Here is a 25,855-nt window from a genome sequence, read left to right as displayed (position 1 = left end):
AAAGCGGCAATTTCGTTTAGCGCAGCGGGCCGAAAGTTGCCACTTTCCGCCTGGAGGGCAGAAAATATGAAACCTATGGCAGGAAAATAATAAATATCTCAGACCACATATATGTCGACCTCGGCTTCGCCTCGGGCAACATATATGTGTTCTGAGACATTTCTCATTTTCTTGCCACAGGTGTGTAATATACTATATTTCCATCTAATAAGGCTTTGTTCATATAAAGAAATCATTTATTAAACTGTAACAAATAATATTGATGGGTACAAAATATTTGTTTCTCCCAAATAAATGAATAAAAATTTTGTTACTAAATCAGTTTAGTACTCTGTACTAAATCCTTCTATCAGTGCAGAAAAAAGTAACTCGAAAAATTACAGTATTTAATACAACGTGGCGCTCCGTGATGAAAACTGAAAAAATTACAGTTTCAGATTGTAATTATTACAGATTTTATAAGAATTACATTGTAGAAAGTAATATTTACATTGAAAGCTATGAAAATTAACATTGAAAGCTATGAAAATTAACATTCAAAGTTTAAATTCAGAAAAATGTCATTTCGAACTGTAATTTTCCTCCACTGATAGAAGGATTTCTTAGCATTTAAGAAGATTGCTTTGTATTTAAGAAATCATTTCTTAGCATTTAAAAAATATTTCTTAGTATTTAAGAAATATTTCTTTGTATTTAAGAAATATTTCTTAGTATTTATATTTCTTAATATTTAAGAAATATTTCTTTGTATTTAAGAAATATTTTTTAAATATTAAAAAATGATGTTTAAGAAATGAATTCTTAAATACAAAGAAATCTTTTTAAATAGTAAGAAATCCTTCTATCAGTGTAGTTTTGATTACGACGGGACCGATTTTACATTTTATACTGTAATTATTCCTGTTTTCTTTTTTCCGTGTACCAAATAAAAATTTTTCATATACTTTGAATTTTTTTTAGAGAATCTAATAACAAAATTTTAAGATCAAAATAATTTACAAGCCAAATATTTTTTTAATCTTCTTGATTTGAGTAAAAAAAATTGTTAAAATAAAATTTTTTCAAAATTATTTTCTTGGTTCAAGAATTTTTCTCTTGATTCAAAATTCAATTTTTTTTCTAGTGTATGAATTAGCTTCACTCGAAGCTTGTGTATAAATCAGCAGTGAGTGGTATAAAAAATGATCGGATGTTTTCCCAAGATGTTGACTGAGTTGACTGAGGGCAAGGGGTTAGAGCCCGTAAGACGTAGTGAGTGAAGTGGATAGAAGAAAGTGGGTAGTCTGGCTTGGAGGTGAGCCAAGGGGTGGCGAATACTGGCTCGGACGGGTGAATACAGTCGCCCTACCCTTAAGTTCAAGCTGAACGGGCTCCGACACCCCTTACATCACCCAAGTGTCTTTATTCCTGAACACTGAGCGAGCTTTTCACCAGGATGCTTAATAGAATTCCGTAATGCCGTTAAATGTCACGGCCTGACGGCAAGTTGATTGGTAAAGCTTCAAAGCTTCATACCAGACCTAAACGATTTCTGCGGTGGATATTTATATATTTGGATTTGAATTTATTTATCCGCATCATGTCAATCCACACTTTAAGGTTCTTGGCTCGCCCACCTAAGCCGGGCGAGTTTGGGTGATTGACAAATTTAATGCAAAATATTATGTTTAATATCAGCAAATAAATGAATTGATTGAAACGTAAATGATTACCATCAGAGTTATAAATTTTTTAGGAAGGAAATGAACCAGCTGCTTGCGAATTTAATTTGAATAAAATAAAACTTCACATCCCTCGACCCCAGAGGCGTATTATGTATACTCTACATTTTGCCTACACCATACCGGAAGCAGATAAAATAATTTTGTTTTATATAATAATATAAAAAGTTAGAAAATAATAAGAATAAAGTAAAGTCAAGTGACACCCTTGGACAAATGTATAATGTATAAATATGTTTGGGGCTGTTAAAAAAAGCTAAATTGAATTTAGAATAATCTTTACGGGATATTGTTGTTAGATTCGATCAAAAGTGACCACTCGAATCGAATGTCCATGTTCGAGTTTAAGGTCCTTCCTGGTGGGGTAGCTTATGAGGGGAACGACTTTGATGGAGAAAATACCAGCGAGACGTTTCGGGACAGGGAAGAAAATAGAAATAAGGGACGTAATCCACTCTCGAGTGGTAGGTGACAAGTTTATTTAAGACGAAATCTACGAGCGTCGATTAAGGCACAAGTATGTTGTGCGTTACAGGTTTATTATCGGAAAGAATTCTCGAGGGGTTATTTCAGGAGTTTGATGTGGTTATAGGCGGCAATTCTTAGGTTTTTAATGAGTCTGCGGGTTTTTTTTTTGTGTAAATAAGTATAATTAATTTTTTAAGTATTGATACATTTTTAAGAGGAAAATCTACAAAAAATTCACAAGTACTGAAAAAATTTCACTCTAGGTTTTAAATTCATTCAGAAATTAGCTACTGAAGAATTTTATTATTATAAAAAATAAAATATACTTGACCTAAAATTTATTTTTTAAAGATTAAAATACAAAATAATCTATATTATTAAGAGAATAAGCAAAATTTTGTGGCCAGTGTATTTATATGATAAAATGGGTTTTTATGGTTAAATTTGGTATCGTTGGAAAAGTCTTGACCAGAAGTTGTGCCTTCTCATGGTTTCATGTCATTCTCACCGATAGTCAATTTTTTATGATAAGTATTTAGGCTGCATTCAAAAATGCTCTATTTCTAGATTCACAATTAAGAAACGACCTTGGATCTTGTGAACTATTGACATTTTTAAAGATATAAGCTCATCTTGATGTTACACTCATCGAGACCTTTCATTTGAGTACCCACATCAATTTTTCATATATTTTATAAATATCATATATATAAAATATATAAAAAATTCATGTGGGTACTCATATGAAAGCTCTTGATGAGTGTAACATCAGGATGAGCTTATATTTTAAAAAACGTCAATAATTAAAAGATTACAGTGCAATTTAATAAAATTCATTATTTAATAAAGCAAAATTTTATTTATTTATAGTTCACAAATCACGGCAGTCACGTAGTGACTGCAAGATTGCTAGTATCCATCAAAAATATTATTGACTTTTTTTAAGAATACTAATAATGATAAAAAAAAAAAAATAACTCGACCCAAGAATAATTGTATCGATTGATAATAACATATTCTTGAAAAGCAGAATTTCTCTTCTTTAAAAAAATGAATTTCAAGACAGAAGTTCTTAAATCAAAACAACTGATTCTCTCAAAAATAATTTTATTTTTAAATCAACATTATTCCTCATTCAACAAATTTTCTTTCCTGCACATCTTCTTACAAATTAATTTATTATAATTGATCATATGTAATACCAGAGTCATAATAACAGCATGGCAAATAATGACTGCATTAGTATTAAGATCCAAGTAAGATGTAAAAAGAAGAAAAAAAACCTTAAAAAATAAAGGAAAGAACAAAAGATAAGAAAGAAGCGAGGGTGTAGGAGCCACTAGGCATTACATTACAATTTAATGAATATTTATAAATAAACCTGCCGGTGGTTTGCACCGGTTAATCAAGATTCACCTGCTGGCAGCTTTAAATAAAAGGAAACAAACAGATAAATAATTAACAAATCGGAGGAACAAAGCCTGGAAAAATGGCGACCATTATTGAAGCGCTGCTTTCGGGAATGGAAGCCCATAGAAATATTTTAAAAAAGCCTCCACTCATTTTGTTCCCTATCTATTTTATATCTTATCTTATCTATGATACCAAGCGGGTAGATCGTGCAAACCGGTCCGGGTTGTAAAAGGGCTGGCCGAGCAGGGGGTAGCGAGAGAATGCCGAACAACCCTGACAAGGGGTGAAAGGAGCGTCAAGGGATGCAGCTAGTCGACACAATCTCTGACATTATATGTATATACATGTATATTTATATACATAACAGAGTGTGGCTCTCCACTCCCCATGAAGCTTTATGAGCCAGCTCATTGGTGGCTCCATGGCCCATACAGCCTTTACTTGGTTCTATTCCAAAGCTCGCGGAGGGAAACGATCATCGCTCAACATTTAGGGCTTCCGAGGCTCTACTAGAGGCTAAGTACACATTTAATCATAATCTAATATTTAAAAGGTAATTTCACGGGCTGTTTACCCCGTCCTACCCTCACTATCCGTCTCTCTCTCTCTCTCTCTCTCTCTCTCTCTCTCTCTCCTCTCTCTCTCTCGCTCTCTCCTCTCTACCCTTCAATATCATGAACAATCCCTCACTCTTTTTAGGTTTATTATTCTTATCCCTTCAATCGGCATTAATATGACTCCACTTCCGGTACTGATTTTTGCTTTTTATTAGACAGCTATTTTTACTGACAACTTTTTAATAAGTCAATGATTTTATCTATATTATTAAGAGAATAAGAAAAATTTTGTGACTGAGATATTCATATGATGAAATCGGATTTTTTAGTGAAATTTAGTGTCATTGCAAAGGTCTTGATTTGAATTCATGCCTTTTCAAGATTTCATGTCATTCTCACCGATAATTTATTATGACAAGTATTTAGGCTGCATTCGAAAATTCTCTATCTCTAGATATATAATTAAGGAATGACCTTGTATCTTGTGAACTATTGACATTTTTAAAGATATAAGCTCATCCCGATGTTACACTCATCGAGACCTTTCATTTGAGTACCCACATTAATTTTTTATATATTTATATATATTATATATATGTATATATGAAAAATATATAAAAATCCATGTGGGTACTCAAATGAAAGCTCTTGATGAGTTTAACATCGGGATGAGCTTATATCTTCAAAATATATATTATATATATGTATATATGAAAAATATATAAAAATACATGTGGGTACTCAAATGAAAGCTCTTGATAAGTGTAACATCGGGATGAGCTTATATGTTTAAAAACGTTATTATTTAAGAAAGTACAGTGCAATTTAACAGTATCCATTATTTAATAAAGCAAAATATCATTTATTTATAGTTTACTTGTCATGGCAGTCACATAGTGACTGCAAGTTTTCTAGTTTTTATTATTTTTAGTATTTGGTAAAAAATTTGTATCGTGAATTTTTTATTTGTTTTTTTTATTGAATAAAAATAAAAAAATAGTTCTAATTCGTTTAAAAATGATAAAATCTGTATTTAGGATTTTTTAAAATTCATACTTTCTTTCTCAATGCGATATAAAAAAAAAAAATTTAATATTTAGAAATAGTTGTTATAATTATTTGTTAAAAAAATTTTCTAAAAAATAGAATTTACAAAAGCAACTAAAAATTTTTGAATTAAACAATTTAAGAAACTGTCCCGTTAAAATAAGAAGTGATTTAAATTTGATTTTATTGAGTGGTGGTTGTAAGTTTGCTACAATTTAAATGTCATTAGAAATATTAGACGAAAATAACAGAATATAATTGAGAGGGTGAACCGGAAGTTGATGCTTATTCACTGAGCACCGAAAGGGCGGCTCGCGTATAATTTACGTATAAATTAAGGCGAATGAATCAACGGCAGACTATTAATCGCAGTGTAGTGGGTCTCGTGTGTGTTTGTTCATTCGAAAATATATGTGTAGCTCGTAAAAGTGTTCTGTTTATGGAGGTTTGTTGCCGAGTTAATTAAATGCATTGCTGGTGGTTTTAATATTTATTTACTTGTGTGAATTTTATTGGTCTCGCTGATAACAATAACGATTTGCCGGCCGGTTGTTTATGCACCTTTAAATATAAATTTACTTTTTCATTGCTTTGCCACGTGGATCGAAATAACTTTCCCATAGTTTAGGTCACTCGAGACTCTTGGGAATCTTTTAGTTTTTGCAAGGGTTTTTCGATGCTAAAAATAAAATTAATTCAAGAAAAAAATTTTTTAACCAAGAAATTATTTTTCAAATAAATTTAACTTAAGTAATTGCTTAAAGATTTTTTTTTCTTTTCAAAATAAATTGACTTTGATCATGGTTCAAAATTTTTTAATAAGATTTCAGAATTTATAATTTTTCCAGTACTTCTTTTTTCCCAAAAAAATTAATAATTACTAGCAACCTTGCAGTCACTATGTGACTGCCGTGACTTGTGAACTATAGACAATTAAAATTTTGTTTTATTAAATAATGATTTTTGTTAAATTGCACTGTATTCTCTTAAATATTGACGTTTTTAAAGATATAAACTCATCCCGATGTTACACTCATCACGACCTTTCATTTGAGTACCCACATGCATTTTGATATATTTATATATGTAATATATATAAATATATGAAAAATTGATGTGGGTACTCAAATGAAAGGTCTCGATGAGTGTAACATCGGGGTGAGCTAATATCTTTAAAAATGTCAATGGTTCACAAGATGCAATGTCATTTCTTATTTATTGACATTTTTTAAGATATAAATTCATCTCGATGTTACACTCATCAAGAGCTTTCATTTGAGTACCCACATGCATTTTGATATATTTCTCATGTATACATATACATAATATATATAAATATATGAAAAATTGATGATGGTACTCAAATGAAAGATCTCGATGAGTGTAACGTCAGGATGAGCTTATATCTTTAAAAATGTCAATAGTTCACAAGATACAATGTCATTTTTTAATTATTGACATTTTTTAAGATATAAACTCATCCCGATGTTACACTCATCAAGACCTTTTATTTGAGTACCCACATGCATTTTGATATATTTTTCATATATTTATATATATAATATATATAAATATATGAAAAATTGATGTGGGTACTCAAATGAAAGTTCTCGATGAGTGTAACATCGGGATGAGCTTATATCTTCAAAAATGTCAATATTTCACAAAATAAAAGGTCATTTCTTAATTATCTAGAGAATAATATAGATACAAAATTTAACTAAACAAAATTTTAAAAATAACTAGCCGTGAACACCCGCTTCGCTGGGTCATTTTTAATAGTGTAGTTATTTGTTGATATTAGAAAATTTTTTGGGATGTTTTAAAAGTTACGAAAATAATCCAGCATATTTTCGACCGATAAGAATACACTTTGAAGGTTTTTACTTTAGTCGGAGTTATTTTAGATCATTCTAGAATTTTCTAAATCACTCTCATTCAATCAGAATTTAAACGTAAATTTTAGAACTCGCCAGCTCAATTTAGAATTTTTTAGTTTAAGCTTAAAATTTTCTGCATACATTCCTCACGTCTTTAAAAAATTTTCAGTATCTCAAAGGTCAAATAGTTCAACTAGTCCTTCAAAAAATTTCAAAAAATTCAACTTATCCAAAAATGTTACAATTATTTAAACTAAGTTACCAACAATCGAATTAAAAAAAAAAATTGACGAATTATTAAACTTATTTTTTTTTTATTAAAAATAAAATACTGGCTTGACATAAATATAAGAATTTCCCAAAAAACACTCGGCCATTAAACTGTAAAGGTCGTTTAAATATGCAAAAAAGCATCTGAGTAGCTAGGAGCTATTTTTCAGTGCAGTGAATAAATTAAGGCTGCGTAGGAGAAAGAATTAATGCAGTGAGGGAATGTAAGTGTGTGAGATAATGTTTTATGCGTTGTACGATAACGAGCCAAGATCCTTGCACCTGCTTACTATTACACCGTATACTAATATAAGGTGTTCCCCGCAAACCTAAGAGAATTTACCATCTCCCGCTCCCGTCAACTCTCTTAATTTATCCAATGTCATACATACAACATAGTATTGCACACCTTGTTATCTGTTAATCTCCGCCGGATGTATGAGCCCGAGCACCTTTTTCTTCATTATTTTAAACTATTTTGTTTCTTTTAATGTCAATTTTTCAAAGTTTTTTTTTTAATATATGCAACTTTGTATTTATTAAATTCCCAATTAAATTAGGCAGCTTACATAAATTACTCTTACTACTTCATAATTGTAATTGTGGATTATTTATTAACTTAATCCTTTTTTAATGACGATTTGAAGGTGATAATTTTTTCCCAGCGGGTCTCAGTTTTAATTGAAATTTCTTTAATTTATTGCGAGCTTTATTTTTATTTTTCTGAAGAAATTTAATTTTTTTTTATGTTAAATTAAATTATTCTTTTTTGTATCATTGTAATTATAAATTATTAAATTCAAAATGAGTTCATTAGTCGAGTGTAATCCAGATAACAGATGTTATTGTTACGCGAAATAACCCATCAATGAAAAGACCCTCGAACGTATAAAATCAATTCCGCTTGTCAGCTCGCTCAAGTTATTAATTATTTACAATATTAACTGATAATCCATTGTAAATGCGAATGTTAATTATTCATTACGAGTACTCGATCAAATTTTGATGAAAACTATCGCGAGAGTTGAGTTAATAATTGGTAATTTTATAAAATTAGAATAATTTGTATCCATTGGAAATATTTTACAATTATAATTTTATTTAATTATTATCCTTAATTAAATATCATGGATTATGAATAATTAATGATTAAAAAATTTATTTACTGTTTACAAAATTATTTAATTTTTTTTTTAAATATAAATTAATAAAATTGAAGCTTAAAAATTTCTGTAATTAAAATTTTAAATATTTATTAAAATTTTAGCTTAATTTTGAACAAGAAAATTATTTTGAAATTCTACTCGATTTAAAATACATTTTTTTGCTAATTTTTTTTTATTTAATTTGTGATAATTATTTTAATATAAAAATTTATCAATTTTTGCCTGGAAAAAATCAATTTATTATATTTTTTTGTCAAAGATAAAATTGTCCAATTTTTTTACAAAAATTTTCTATAAAATAATTTTTTTTTAGATTGGAATCAAATTTTATTTTATTAAAAATTTTGCGACATAAATTTTCTTTAAAATCATGAAGTTTAATTAGAATTAATAGAAAAATAAATTAAATCCATTTAAAAAAATTTTATTTTGTAATTTTAAAAAATTTGTTTGATTATAAAAGATCAAAAAATCGTCTGACATATTTTTTTTAATTAATTAATATTTTTAGTAAAAAAAAAATAAATTCAGTTTTTCTTTTAATTTAAAAATCGGACAATCATATTAAAAAAAAAAACTAAAAAATTTCTTTGGCATTCTAAAAAGTTTTTTAGTTTCACAAAATTTTTATTAAATAAAAGTTTTCTTATTAAATAAAATCTAAAAAAAAATGACCGCGTGTCTTTTGTTCAAAGCATCTCAACTTATCAGTGGAAAAAAAGAACCAAAAACAATATGCGCAAGATTAATTGAAAAGACCAGAAAGTAAGGCGTTTTAAGTTTAGCGTTACAGCTTGAGGTTGAAATTGCCTTTGGCTTCAAGAGGAAGTGGTACATTAATTCTGGGGCAACCCTTATCCAAACTACATACACATTTATACTTGCAAAATGTACATATATACCGTACAGTTTACACACACCCTCTATAAAACCCTCGAAGCTCTGAGCATTTGCCTCGTGCTCGCATAATGCTACATAGCGCACATACATATGATTCTTTAAGAATCGTATGTGTATATATCTACATATAGAATATATATGTATTTACGTACACATTTATCCAACTATGACTTAACAAAAGCTCGTAGTCAAGTTTACCGGTTGCTAATTTGTAGACAGATATACGATAGCGACGGGGCAAGTCCGTGCCAAGTAATTTGTTTGTCATAAGTTTATCGTTATTTATTGCCGGTTACATATTACACACTCCCTCGCACCCTCCAGGCTATCAATCTCACGATCTAAAGCTTATAGAGCTGCCTGTCAATTCCAAAAAAAATTATTTTAAATTTAAAGTTTTGATTGTTTTTAAAAATAAATTAATTTTTTTGCGGCTTTTTTATTTATATTTTCTCGCGTTTCACGGATTATTTTGCCGCGCAAATGCCACGATCAGTGTGTTAACTTGCACGCGATGGAAAAAATAATAAATAGTTTATAGTTCTCACGCCTTCGAGTGATTTATTTCATTGAATTCTGGTTCATTCTCAGCCAAGATTTGCCTTTTGTTTTTTTATTTTAAATTGTTGGAAGTTTTTTAAAGAAATAAAAATTTTAATTACTTGCTACTAAACAGAGGAATTAAAGTACACAGAAAAAAAAATTCACGTGAGCCAAGAAAATATTTTTCTTCCTAATTATTTTCTTGAGCGAAAAAAAAAAATTTTTTTGACAGGAAATTTCACTTATTCCAACAAAATTGATTCTCTTGCTTAAAGAAAAATTTATCTTTATCCAAGAAAATTTATTTAAGTCAAGAAAATCTTGTTGTTTTGGGAAAATTCAGCCTCTTGCTCCAAAAAATTTAGTTCTTGACAGAAGTAAATTTTCTTGTGTTGAGAAAATTTCTCTCTTGCTCCAAAAAATTAAATATAAAGATAGAAGTAAATTTTCATTAATATTTTTATTGATTAACATGTCAAATGAGAAGATCAAATAATATTTAATCATTTTTTTTCATTCAATATGTATAATTGCACGCTAAAATAATATAAAATGGGTATCAAATATTCACAAGAAAAATTTTCTCAAGGTGAGAAAATTTTTTTCTCAGCTGAAGAAGGTGGCGCTGCTTCCCTAAAGTATCTAAAAATCTTGATCAAATATAAAAATTTATTGTATCAAGTATTTATGATAATATGAATTAAGAAAAAATTACTTCCGCCAAGAATAGAATTTCAATAAAAATTTTTACTTAGGCCAACACAACTTCGGTCTTCCTTCAGGCACCCGACAAATTTTCTTGAGCCAAGAATTTTGTTCTCCAATCAAGAAATTTTTCTTTCTGTGTATGATTTTATGATTGTCATCTTTAGTTGGTAATTTTTATATTACATGTTAACAATTTCAAGGGGTAGATTTTATTTAACAGATAATTTTTGGAGTTTTTATTTTTAATAATTATATGGAGATTATTATAAATATTGATTTTTATTGAAGAAATTTTTTAATTAATTTTAGAAGGTACTATGGAGTAAATAAATAGAAGTATTCTGAAGATGAAATTAAAAATTTTGTATAAGTTGATAATTTTTGTTTTTATTGTCAATATCAATATTATAAACTTTATCATTAAATATTGGGACAATTAACCAAAAAGCATTATTGCAATTCAAAATTGACATTGTAAATTATATTATCAACTTTGTAACTCCCAAAAACATTGGATTAATAATACGTATAATTGAGACGGTAATAGTTACTATCAGAAAGTATAAAAGTCACCACCCAAGCATCCTCACTAACCATTACATATTACAAATACTTATTAATCATTGTTACACCTAGACTCTTTTAAATCTTATAAATAACTTTATCTTTAAATATAAAATAATATTTTGGTAAAAATCCATTATTTATAATTGAATAAGTTTAATAAAATATATTAGTTGTTTATGACTGACAATTATTTATTGAGACAGTGGATTGTAAAATAAAAAATATTTCGAGTGTTTAAGAAGATGTAATTATTAAGAGTTTAAAACTTTTAAAAGAAGACATATTTTATAATTAAATTAATAAGGGTAGATTGGTAATATTCATTTTTATCCAATAATTAACCTGCTGTTGTAATTGTTTATTTATTTAGTTTAGTAAGTGTGATGTTACAACCTAGTGTCTCAACAAAGTCTGTAGCATATAATTAAATCATCAGTATTTAATAGATGTTAAATAATTACAAGTGTGCTTTATTTTTTAAATACAATTTTTTAGTTGGAGAGTTTTTAGAATCTTAAATAGTTGGGGGTAGCATTCTTGATAGTATTCTTTACCATTATAAATAGTAACCATTACCATTTAAATTATAAATATTACCATTATTTATTTTCAAATCTCCCTTAAATAATTCCTAGTTAAAATTATAAAACTAATAATTTTTTTAAAATTCTACCATTTAATATTCTCCAAGCTTAAAATTAATTATTGAATTTTTTTCTTGTAAACGTCCAAATAAATCTTTTTACCGGTAATATAATTAAGCTTCGATGATTATGATTAGATTGATAAATTCTCAAAAAATGTAAAAATAAAATAATTATAATTATCAGAGCATGTAGGGCAAGAACCAAGAAGGATTCTCCTTCTCTATTTATAACCTCTTTAAATATTAGCTCAGGATGAAGACAAGATGAAGGAGATGAAGCAGTGGGTGAAGATAAAGAAAAAGAAGAAGTGGAGCAGACCTTATGATCCCCTTCTGTATGCCGTCGAGGAAAATCCCAACAGAATATTTCAATGGCGAATAATCGACGTAGACAGCTGCCGGGTATATATGTAATATATAGTAATACACCAGCGAGGAAGCTACTGCTCGGCAGCAGGACTCTCGACATAAAATCAAGTAGCGTAATAATGCGACACCGCCGTCCGGATTCACGGGTGTACAGTATATAAGTATAATATATAGCATACAGAGTTGAGGTGAATTGAGGATATAAAGGAATAAGTCTGCGGGATAACGGCGTATTTAAACTAAACGGGAAACAGATCGAACAAACGCTCACTGAAATTTATTCGGTTGAATTAATAAAAATTCATTAAGATTTTTATTTCGGAATCGAAATGTCCAAATAATGGAAATGATAATAATGGCTGTGTAAATTCACTTTTTTTTTTTATATGTATTATTAGCGGGTGTGGTTTTTATTTGGGTAAATTATTATCATATGTATAAATATACTTGTGCATAAGAGCAAACCGACAATTAATGCTCAGCAGAGGTCGAATTAAGGAGATAAGGGCCTGGAGATATCTATGCTAATCACTAGATGCCGTCGCATGTTTGCAAACGTATCCTAGTGTCTAATCTTAGAAGGGATTTTTTTTTAATTATTGATGAATTTTAAGAAAGTTGAATAAATTATAAAAATGAAAATTTATAATCTTTATTATTAAGAGATTAAGAAAAATTTTTTTTTCAGGATAGTCATATGATAAAATAGGTTTTTTAGGGAAATTTAGCGTCATTGCAAACATCTTAACTTGAATTTGTGCCTTTTCAAGGTTTCATTTCAATCTCACCGATAGTCAATTTATTATGATAAGTATATAGGCTGAATTCGAAAATAATTTATGTCTAATAGATACATAATTAAGAAATGACCTTGTATCTTGTGAACTATTGACATTTTTAAAGATATAAGCTCATCTTGATGTTACGTCATCGAGACCTTTCATTTGAGTATCCACATCAATTTTTCATATATTTATATATATTATAAATATGTATATATGAAAAATATATGAAAATGCATGTGGGTATTCAAATGAAAGCTCTTGATGAGTGTAATATCAAGATGAGTTTATATCTTTAAAAATGTCAATAATTAAGAAATGACATTGTATCTTGTAAATTATTGACATTTTTAAAGATATAAGCTCACCCCGACATTATACTTATCGAGACCTTTCATTTGAGTACCCACATCAATTTTTCATATATTTATATATATTATATATTATATATACCTATATATATATATATATATATATATATATATATATATATATATATATATATATATGTATATATGAAAAATATATCAAAAATGCATGTGGGTACTCAAATGAAAGCTCTCGATGAGTGTAACATTCAAATGAGCTTATATCGTTAAAAACATCATTAGTTAACAAAATGCAACAGTCATTCCTTAATTCTTAATATTTTCGTAAATATAAGTCCATTCTGATGTTGCACTCATTGAGACCTTTCATTCGAGTACCCACATGCACTTTTTATATATTTTATGAATATAATATATATGAAGTATATAAAATATATGAAAAATGCATGTGGGTACTCAAATAAAAGCTCTTGATGAGTGTAACATCAGGATAAGCTTATATCTTTATAAACGTCAATAGTTAAAAAAATACAGTGCAATTTAACAAAAGTCATCATTTAATAAAGCAAAATTTTATTTATTTATAGCTTACGGCAGTGACTGTAAGGTTACTTGTTAATTTTATTAATAATTTTTTGGTTGAAAATTGAGAATAAAAAATATGCAAAAATTGATGTAGTAATTTAAAAATTTGCAATTATAATGTTAATAACAATAAAAATTTTTTTAAAAATTTAAAATAACTAAAAAAATAATTTTTTAGGATCATTTTCTTTCCAGTAATTTATTTGTTGAAAAAATCATTTTAAATAATTAAAAAAAATTTTCTTTTTAGTTTTTAACAAAAACCTTTTATAAACCTTTAAAAATTTAATTAGTCTCTATTTAATAATTCAAATATCCATTGAATATTTTTAATAATTGTTAGAAAAAAAATTTCTTACTAGGCTTTGTCCAAATAAAAATCGCTACAATTTTATTCAAAAGTATATATCAAAAAAAAAAAAAAAAATTAATTACCAAAAAAACTGTATTGTAACTTAGGCCCCAAGAGTGTTTGCTCAAAACCGTTTACAGTGTACAATAATAAATAAAATAAAGTCTCGCCTTTGCCTGTAGCCTATAGATGAAACGAAAGAGAGATCGGAAGGCCCCTTTTTGCCTCGCGAGCCCCTCCAATACAATAATAATCCATTGTGTAGTTTAGTACTTGAAGTTTATAAACCGAAGCCCCTGAAAAACGTACTCAGTACCACCCTGTCCCACATGTTACTTCGGATAATACCAAAGTACCGAACTGCATGCTTACTTACTCACTTGAGAGAGAGAGAGAGAGAAAGAAAACGAGCAATTTCGGCCCGCTAAGATTAGGTCTCGGGTTTGTTCGGTTAAAACTTTTCTCCATACTCATATCGCGACCCCGACCCAGACCCAGACTTAACACCACTTACTCTACTTGCTACTTAGCTCACTCATTATACTCGTCAACATCGTCCGTCTTACGCAAGTCCTTCCTCATCCACTTACTGCAACACGTTATACATATTTTATGATCCTAACGCGCGAATACAACCCACTTGGTAGTTAAAAACAGAGTTGTGCTCTTGTAAAATAATAGAATCCAATTAGCGCTCTTTTCCTCCCCTCTCACTGTTTAAAAAACAAGTACGCACATAAAGCTCTTAAGTGTGTGTTGGCTAAATATTTTTATGATTTCGAGATAAGAGCTAATTGTTCGGTAATTTTTGATAGTTGTAATTGCGCTATTATACTCGTTCTATGTACTTGATTATATTTTATCGAGGGCTGCATGAACAGTTGCTTGATTTCATTGTAACTTTTGTTATTATTTTACTCTAAAATTAATTTTTTTTTTCAATTGCAAGGCTACAGAAATTTTTATTTTTAATATTTTCTTTAATTTTTAACTAAAAAACAAACAGAAATTATTTTTTTCATAATTATGAAAATAATTTCTTTGGGGAAATTTTTGATTCATTTTTTTAAAGTTTTAAAATTAATTTAATTTAGGACAAAAATTATTTTTGGACGTCCTTAAACTAAGAAAAAATTAATAAAGAACTTTTTTGCTTAATTCAAGATCATAAAACTTTGAATAAAGTTTTCTTCAGTGAAAAGAATTTTTTAATTTTAAAAAAATTGCTATTACCTAAAAAATTTTTAACAGATTAAATATTTTGAATTAAAAATAATTTAATTGCGGATTTTTGGAATGAAATTAATTAATTTTTTCTTCGATAAGAAATTTTATAAGAATATTAATAATTGTGTATCCAAAAATTAATAAAATCAAACCGGTAATCGGAAAAAATAGACCGAAAAAATTTTAAAGTTATGAAAAATTCATATTATGATAAAATAAAAATTATACTAATAATTGTCACTTGACAATTTTAAAATTTTTTTTAACAAATAAATTTGTTCCAAAAAATTATTTAAAAAAAATAGCATTTTTAGTTTTTTTAAATTTCTAAATGTCGATTTTTTTTATAAATTTCTTTTTGTCACAATTTATTTGTTACAAAAATTCTTAAAATTATCAACTATCTGCTAAGTTAATTTTCATCGCAATTTTTTGTTACAAAAAAAAATATTATTATTACTATAATTTTTATTTTATAATAATTTTAATTAAATAATATGAATTTTTTATAATTTTAAAATTTTTTCGAGTCTATTTTTTCCGAGATTCAATCAAACCTTAAAATAATTAGCACAAATTTAAACAAGAAAATTTGCCAAAAATTATATTTTTATTAGAGTAAAATATTAGATAGTATTTTTGTTTAAAAACAGGAGAAATTTTTGTCAAACTTTCAAAATTACGAGATACATCAAGTACAAAAATATCATTTTAAATAATTATTATTGAATCCCGTAATTATTATTAATTACCTTATTATTAAGCTTGTGATTTGATATCGATTAATGAATTAAAAATATAAAAAATAAATATTAACGTCGGATAGGAAAATTCAGGAATGAGAAAATTTGCATTAAAAAAATTATTAAAAAATCTTACCTATACAAAAAAATTTATCTGCTTCGACCCGTTACACAGTAATCACAATCACTACTCAAAAAACTAATGAGCAATCCCCGTCACTGATAACACTGTCGCCAGTTCCAAAAATCCGGCCACTTTATCATTTTGTCCTGACCTAAGACTAAAAATCTTGTGATTAAAATGTCAAATCTTGATTTAAAATCACTCCTCTTTCTCAAAATCACTTCAAAAAATTATAAAGTCTTCTTCTTCAACAATTAATGATGATGATGATGATTAAAAAAAAACATCACGACACTTCACTGAGAGAAACCGTGACCGTCGGCGATCTTGCAGTAAAGTGAACCCCGGCGAAAAAATGACGATCGTCTCCTCGGGGACAAGATCTAGCGAGCAAGAGGCAGTTGATGAGGTCCCGGGTAAGATCGTTGAACCCTTAAACTCGGTGTCTCGGGTGGTGTTTGCACGAGAAAAACCCGTGTGTCTCGTGGTTCTTCAATGCAACGCGAAAGGGCAAAGGGGGCGCCCTAGTTGCGCGACTAAAGCTCAATCTAGCCAGCAGCTAGCTAGCTGGTCACCGCCGATGGAGATGGAAGTACTTTCTGATGCTGTCAGCGTGCTCCTGCTGCAATTTCCCCTCTACTGCACCTTTTCGCGGCAGGGGGCGTGGTCTGGATAACCTACACCAAGACCACGCCCACCCGTTTACACCGAGCCCTATAGATCCGATACAGAGGCTCCTGTCCTCTACCCCGCGACCAGAACTGCTTGATCAATTCGGAAACGCGAGCTTTATTTCCAAAAATCGCTTCACAAACATCGATTTCAAAGGGGAATTTTATTGCGCATTTGTTGAACTTTTTGGGAAGAATTTAGCGTTATTTTGGTATTAGCTGACACAAAATTAGCTACATCTATATTATATCTCTTAATATAACTCAATATGACCATATCAAGCCTGATATGGTCACATATGTCCATATATAACCTTTTTAACCAAAATTAGTGTGGAAAGTTTCCGACAGGTGGCGCATGATCGCTAAATCGTCTCGCTACAAGAGAGTTAATTTTGAGGCACTAAATATTGTGACTAAAAATATTTTTTTGGATTATTTAAAATGCTTATCTGTTATTGATTTTTAGTTTCATTAATTAAGAAACTAATTTTAGAATAATATGATGTTAATTAACATAATCAATGTACTGCATATTACATAAAAAGTGTATAAATTTAGTTGAAAAAAATTTTTTTATCATGCGTAGTCTGATATGACTAGATCAATCTATATCAGGCTTAATATGAAAATTGCCCGTATTAAGGTAATTAAAAACGTTTTTCACGAGGTGAAAAAAAAAGGACATATTGAATGAAAAAAAATGATGAAATATTATTTGATCTTCCTATTTGACATGTTAATCAATAAAAATATTAATGAAAATTTACTTCGATCTTTATATTTAATTTTTTGGAGCAAGAGGCTGAATTTTCCCAAAACAATAAGATTTTCTTGACTTAAATAAATTTTCTTGGATAAAGATAAATTTTTCTTACAGCAAGAGAATCAATTTTGTTAGAATAAGTGAAATTTCCTGTCAAAAAAAATTTTTTTTTTCGCTCAAGAAAATAATTAGCAAGAAAAACATTTTCTTGGCTCAAGTGAACCTTTTTTTCTGTGTAGACTTTGGTCTTACAGAAGATAGAATTGTCTAACTGACCAAAAATTTGTCTATGAACCTAACATAAATAATCGCTCCAAATCCAAAAAGGTATTGGCCTCTTAGTTTTGTCTAAAACTATAAATGGACGTATTTTAGTTCGAATGTGATAGAAGAATATGGTGTGAGGATGAATGAGAAAGCTGGTGCGCCGCTTAGGGTGGTTTTATTCCCTAGGGGAAGCTTTTTGGTGTGTATATACTCTCTGACAGCCGCGAATGAGGCGTCCCCGCGAGTACCGAGTATGGATTTACAGTGAGCCAATGAAAACCCGGTTGATTCTCCCTCGTTCTTTGCTACCGCGCCAATCGCGCAGCCAGAGACACTCCAAAGCAGATTACCGACTAAGACCAGACAAGGACAATGCCATCCAGTCGAAAAGTTTAAGAGCAAGAACGAATCGAAATGGAATGAAACTGAAGTGAAGAGCAAAGGGAACACCAAGAGTTTATTGTACGTGCAAAGAACGGTGCTAGTTGATAAAACTTAAAAAGACACTACACTGTCGCACATCCAACAGCTCACGTTCCCTTCCCACACGATCCTTTGTTTGATGTATCAGGGTTTGTTATTATCTAGGATAAACTAATGATCTATAGGTATATTTATATATACCTAATAGGAAATTTGTTCAACACTTATGGCTGACGGTTTTAAATATTGACCGGTATTCTATCCGTGGTATTTAACCCGATTAAATTGATGACAGTACTTGGCTCGAATTTATTGTTTGCCGAGCGACAAGTTTGGTGTGGCTGCACGTGCGACCACCAACTCAAACGACGGCACATGCCAAGCAATGATACATATACCCGTCGACGGTCGACGTATTATCAGGGGAACAAATTAGTCTTGCTATAATTGAGTAATTAATAAGAAAGATGTGAAAAAAAATTCTGTTATAAATTTATATTTTGTAGAAAATTTGTTGAACTAAAAATCAATTGAATAAAAACAATGATTTTTATTTTATAAATTTACACTTTAAAGTTAAATTATTTGGAGAGAGACAATTTAGTAATCATTGTGCTCTCTCGGAAATTTTTTTACACTATTTTTTTATACAAAAATCATATAAGGCAGATATGACTATATTGCGCTTGATATTATCGTATTAAGTCAAATAAAGATATATGAATCCGTGTTAAGTTAGATACGGCTCAATATAACCAATGATCAGATAAAATTTATGTACACGGAAAAAAGTAAACTGTAATAAATAATAGTCGATTTATAATAAGTAATGATCAACTGCTAAAAATTACTATTTCAAACAGTAAAATCGTGATTTTACTATTCACTTAATAATATTTACCATTTAAACGTTACAATTTACTCTTTACATGGAAGAAAATACTATTTCAAACAGTAATATTCGCTATGTGAAAGTCCAAAATGTTTAAGTATAATAATTAAGAATTTTGACTTTGATATTTATCATTTCGTACCGAAAAAATGATTGCATGATATGTAAAAAATATAAACTACAGTTACTAAATTTCTATACAAGCAACGACAATATTTACAAAGTAAAATGGTAAATTTTAAACGCAACGCTAAAAATCAAACTATAATTATTGATTTGCTTGGATTGGTAAAATATATATTTTAAGAGTAAAATTTTTACTGTTTAAAATGTTAAATTCTCCGAATGTGAGACCTTCCCCTTCTCCTTATAGTATAGACTATATATTAAAACGGCAATTTTTACTGTTTGAAGCTGTAATTTTTTAAAATGAGAGAGTCGTTATTTACTATAGTGACAGCTACTAATCACATTTTCGATATTAAATTATAAAATGTGGCTTTTACACTTTCTACATTAAGTTTTGTAATATTTACATTTGTGCCAGCCTGATGTCCGCTGTACTGTTTGAAACTATAAAAATTAACCGGAATCCTTGTGAATTTAACAGTTTACTTTTTTCGGTGTATGGAATCCTCAGACCAAGCCAATTCAGAAAAATTTTCCCAGAAAAACATCTAAGTAGAATTCTTACAAAAAATAATAGTTCACGTTGTATCGATTGAATCAATCGATTACTTGGCAACACTCAACTAAATCCACTAATAAGAATGATAGGTGTAGTGCAGAGCAGAAGGGTTAGTTTCGAGACAATTTGGCATGCAGAATTCAGCAGCGTCGTGCAAACACTTATCGAATCGCGTGAATTGCCAAATTCGCGTGGGTTTCGATAGATACAGCCATTATCAGCTGTAATGGGAGCGAGCTGGGTCTCCGGGGCTTGAATAGTGACAAAGAACGGTGAATCAAATCAAATATACCGGCAACAATTGCACACTGCTCATGCATGGCAACCCCAAAAGTGCAACTCTAGCATAAAAAAACTAGCCGGAATGAATATGAAGGGAAATAAAGTAAAAAAGGTTGAGCTACGTGACAAAGAAAGACTATCGCCCTCTTATGCGCTTGTAAACCTAAAAATTGGTAGCCTTTTGCTCGCGGGTGCCTCTTGTGTGTGTAGTGTGCAATCTGTAGTGTACTGTTGTGCTGTAGCACATGTAGTGAGGTAAACTCGAGTACTTCTAAGCCCCCGGATGTGTGCTATAAGTTGTAGTTGTAATGTATAGAGCATATATATATATACCTATATATATGTATAGATGGGAGATGTATTCACATTTGGTGGATGTGCTGGAGCAGAATGGTGCTGAAGCAGAACTTAGCTGCCTTGTTAAACCTACGGTCTGAGCATTCACGTATAAATGTATATATTTATGTAAAACATATCAGTGATACGAATGTGACACATGAACCAAGCTACGAAAGGAGAAACTATGACTGATGATAGAATTGTTCGAGCTTTGTGTATAACTGTTGAGGGTGTGGGTGTGTTTGCACAAAAGACACTTGAGGCACCCGGGCAAGAAGTAGACAATTCACAATTAGCAAACACAAACAGAAGTACGAGTGGCTTGAAGTTGTTGGACTCACGGAGGAGAGGAGTCGAGCTTCATTTCTGAATAGAAGTACCGCTGGCAGTAGTCTGCCTGCCAGGGAGTAAGATCCTCGGGTATTAGTTTTGTTGTAGATTTAAATGAGATAGACTGAAAATTTTAGAATCCGAAAACTCTAAGTGCTGAGACTACTTTTAGATGGAAAGGGTGGAAAGACTTTTTACGGTAAAGAAAACTAGGGAGTATTTTATGCTTTGGATTTGCCATTCTGAGTGCGAGAAAACTGCGACGCTTAGCGGTGATTTTAGGAACTAAATTACAAAAAATCAATAAAATCTGTAGAAAAATTTTCAACACTACTTGCGATAAAGAAATTGTAAATCAGCATATCGAGGGTTTTCTAACGCAACCACGTATCTCGATTTTTGAAGATGAAAAGGTTCAACTGAAAAATTAATAGTTAATTATGAACGCGTTGCTGAAAAAAAATATTAACTAGATTAATAATAAATACGATAGTATTTTTAGAAAATACAATTGATAAATGTTGTTTTTAGATGAATATTAATTTTTTATAAGCTATTTTTCACCTCGTCTCCAAAATCGTCATTTTTGAGATACGAGATTACGTCAGAAAACCATCGATATGTGACCATATCGAGACTATTGTGCACAGAAAGAAAAATTTCTTGACTGGAGAACAAAATTCTTGCCTCAAGAAAATTTGTCGGTTGCCTGAAGGAAAACCGAAGTTGTGTTGGCCGAAGTAAAAAATTTTTCTTGAAATTCTATTCTTGATAGAAGTAATTTTTTCTTAATTCAAATTATCATAAATTCTTAATACAATAAATTTTTATATTTGATCAAGATTTTTAGATAGTTTAGGGAAGCAGCGCCACCTACTTCTGCTGAGAAAAACATTTTCTCACCTTGAGAAAATTTTTCTCTTGAATATTTGATACCTATTTTATATTATTTTAGTGTGCAATTATACATATTGAATGAAAAAAAAATGATGAAATATTATTTGATCTTGCCATTTGACATGTCAATCAATAAAAATATTTATGAAAATTTACTTCTATCTTTATATTTAATTTTTTGGAACAAGTAAGAAATTTTCTCAAGACAAGAAAATTAACTTCTATCAAGAACTAAATTTTTTGGAGCAAGAGGCTGAATTTTCTCAATACAAGATTTTCTTGACTTAAATAAATTTTCTTGGATCAAGATACGTATTTCTTAAAGCAAGAGAATTAATTTTAATGGAATAAGTGAAATTTCTTGTCAAAAAAAAATTTTTTTTCGATCAAGAAAATAATTAGGAAGAAAAATATTTTCTTGGCTCCTTTTTTTCTGTGATGGCATATCAACCCTAACATGTCTTGATACGGCTAATTTTTGTACTAGGCCAGATATGAACATCAAATTTTGTTTATAACAATCTAAACAATAATTAACCCAAAAAAATAGAGATTTCTTTGTCATCTAATCATCAAGAAATAATAAACACCCCATCTGGCAATTCTAATAAAACATAATTTTCCCACCATCAGAAATTTTCATAACCGAAAACCGATTAGCCGATAATCATCCAAATGTCAACATTTTCATGACCGAGTCCGAGGAGCGAACAAGATTAAGCCGAGGGTGAATAGAAACACGTAGTCCGGGGATTTAATTGTTGGTTTCCTCTATTAAGACTGGTACAACTCCTTACAAGCAAAAGGTCCACTCGATTGGCATTGGCCAAGCTGGGAATTCTTTATCTGCCGCCCCGTGTCCTGGACAAGGGTAACATTCGATTACTACATCGAAATTATTGTTATGTATTATATATTATATATTATATGATGTATCGTCAATAATAAGCGCTCTAAGCCCATTCACTCAGATCATCCGGATAATACACCGTGTATTCATTGAATTGAGCTACTTATATATAAAAGATTACAATATTACATACAATAAACGCGGTCTGTGCGTTAAAATTCAAACTTTTATATAATATATATTGTAAGCTGTGATAATCATTGCCCTGACCAGTAAGATGACAATTTGAAAAAAAAGCTTCACTTTTTGAGTACAGTTTGTAATTTATGAACAAATATCAATGAAAAAAATGACATGACTGTTTATAAATAATTCCTGGGATTTTATCTCCCTTTCTATGCTCGCGACGGAGAATACTGTGATGAGGAATACCGTGAAGAACAAAAAGTTGAAAAATAAAAGGAAAAAGACAAACAAGTAAAGAGGAATGAGAGCATCGGGGTGCAATTCATATTATTCCTAAGGCAGAGCAGCAGCAGCAAGCAGCAGGCAGCAGCAGTAGTGGAATTGCACCTTTAATCAAGATTTCTACCAATTTGCAAGCGCCGACGGCGTGAAGACAAAGCCCATTGTTGCCGTAACTGGTTGAGGCTTCAAGTGTTCCAACGCAACGCAACGGCGGACTCAATGCCTAGCCGCTGCTGGTATGTTCCTGCAGTAGAATATACCGGGTGGAACCGACATTTCTTTACATCTACTCACACTCCTATAAGAGCCATGCATCACACAAAGACCTACTCGCCATCGTTAACAAATATCAAAGTCCTACTCTCCTTGTTAGTCTACCTTTTTAATTCCAATTCTTTTTACGAATACACGAAATATCTTCTAAGATAAAAAACGACTATAAAAACAGAGTTTTCAGTTAAAAAGTGTCTTAAAACCACATTTTAGACGTCTCATGCTATCTTATAGGGGATTAGTTCCTGGAATCTCTGCTAGGTGTCGTATTTTTCTCACACTTAGACTGGTCACTCCGAAGTAGTTATAGTGACATGAAAATCAGTTAAATGCAACTAATAGAAGTCTTGTTAATAGCGATCGTCACGGATATTGAAAAATTTTCGTAGTTTTATACGTATATATCATATATGTTTTGTATTTACACTAAATTCCAGGGGATTGAATTATGACATTAAGTAAATTTTATGCATTATGACTCGTTCCACTGTTATTTAAGTTATCAAGTTGTGCTACAAGGTAGTCATGATTTTTTTGAGCAGTCTAATAGCATCAGCTGTTGACGATCAGTATTTAATACTATTGAATTTTAAATTTTTAATTCGTTCCCAATCTAATTTTCTCATTTTATTATTCATGAATTGAAATTGATACTCAGATAATATTTCGAGTAAATTTGCTAGCCACAAATATTTTGTCTCGTCTGGGATCTTCTTGCTGTCCCGCAAAAGCATGTATTTTATCTATTGAAAAAAAAAATTACACATATTTAGAATTAAAAAATTAGGAAAACGGTTGACCCTGAAGGCCATCCCTGCAACTTCCCGCTAATTCCATACTTAGGCGCTTAAAATTGCACCAATGACGTTTTTGAGCTCTTCGAGCTCAAAAATAAAATTTATGGGTTATTTTGAGCTCTCCAAGCTCAAAGAGATTGTTTTCCTATGATTTTGAGCTCTTCGAGCTCAAAAGTCTGATAGGGATTTGATGACACTATTTTTTGAATTTTTAAACCGCAATAACTTTTGAATGAATAAACCGATTTTGACCGGATTGGTGGCGATCGACGTGGTTTTTTGAGATTAAGAGCTGATTAGTTTTTGGAATTGAACCTTTAAGCCGTTTAAAAGTTATTCCAAAAAAACCACATTTGAAAAAAATTTTTTTTTTCAGTTTTTTTAAGATTTCTCAAAATTTATTGGTCTGAATCGGTCCAAATAGTTTTCAAAATCTAAGTTTGGTCAAGCCCTTTCGAATGGCACCAACCGCGATGAAATCGGTCAAGCCGTTCAAAAGTTATAAGCGGTTCACATACTTTCACACACACAGACACAGACACACACACATACATACAGACACCGTGATAACCTCGCGGGGATAGTCAGGGAAGCTTCCTGTGACCTTCAAACGTCGAGATCTGATGAAAACTCGATTTTTGAAAAACGGGGTGAAAACAATAACTTCCCGATTTTTGAAAATCTTCGATTTTCTTAGCGGGAAGTTAAAAATTCTAGAATTCTAGAATAGAAAACCCTGATAGCCAACGCTTTCTCAGTAAGTAGTTGACTTCTAGCAGTTACGGTTAACTTAACATCAAGTTGGTGGTAATTCTTGACTCAACAACAGTTGTAAGCAAATTGACGGAAATCTACAGCCGCAACTTGAATACAAATTAACAATCAAACTTTTAGTTAAATTTCCTTTCAACTTTACTACAATTTGACAGAAATACTTGTACAGCAAGTTTTGACGTCTATTTGCAGAGTAACTTATAGGTAACTAATAGGTAATCGCTCGCTTTGCCAACTCTTTCCGTCAAGTTTGCTTCAAATTACGGACGTAGATTGACAGTGAGTTATAGGTAAGGTGGCTATCAGGGAATCTACGGCCGGAATCGTTATGATAAATTTTCTGGCAACGATAAAAAAGGATCCATCAAAGAATAATTCCCTGATAGCCAGCGCTTTTTCAGTAAGTAGTTGAGTTCTAGCAGTTACGGTTAATTTATACATCAAGTTGGCGGTAATTCTTCATTCAACAACAGTTGTAAGCAAATTGACGGAAATCTACAGCCGCAACTTGAATACAAATTAACAATCAAGCTTTTAGTTAAATTTCCTTTCAACTTTACTACAATTTGACAGAAATACTTGTACAGCAAGTTTTGACGTCTATTTGCAGAGTAAGTTATAGTTAACTAATAGATAATCGCTTGCTTTGCCAACTCTTTCCGTCAAGTTTGCTTCCAATTGCGGACGTAGATTGACAGTAAGTTATAGGTATAAGGTGGCTATCAGGGAAGTTATATTCAG

The 25,855-nt window shown here is 30.3% G+C and overlaps 1 protein-coding gene across 1 annotated transcript in view; it reads right to left on the bottom strand.

Moving 5' to 3' along the window:
* LOC123264391 (fez family zinc finger protein erm-like) overlaps positions 1-17,005 on the bottom strand; it is a 35,122-nt gene extending 18,117 nt beyond the window's left edge. The window contains exon 1 of the mRNA XM_044727679.1: positions 16,410-17,005. The gene's annotated coding sequence lies outside the window, so the exon portion shown is untranslated. The remainder of the gene's footprint in view (positions 1-16,409) is intronic.
* Positions 17,006-25,855: the final 8,850 nt, after the last annotated feature.

Source organism: Cotesia glomerata, linkage group LG4 (assembly GCF_020080835.1).
Source record: "Cotesia glomerata isolate CgM1 linkage group LG4, MPM_Cglom_v2.3, whole genome shotgun sequence".
Lineage (NCBI taxonomy): Eukaryota > Metazoa > Arthropoda > Insecta > Hymenoptera > Braconidae > Cotesia > Cotesia glomerata.
This window is presented reverse-complemented; position numbering and strand designations above follow the sequence as displayed.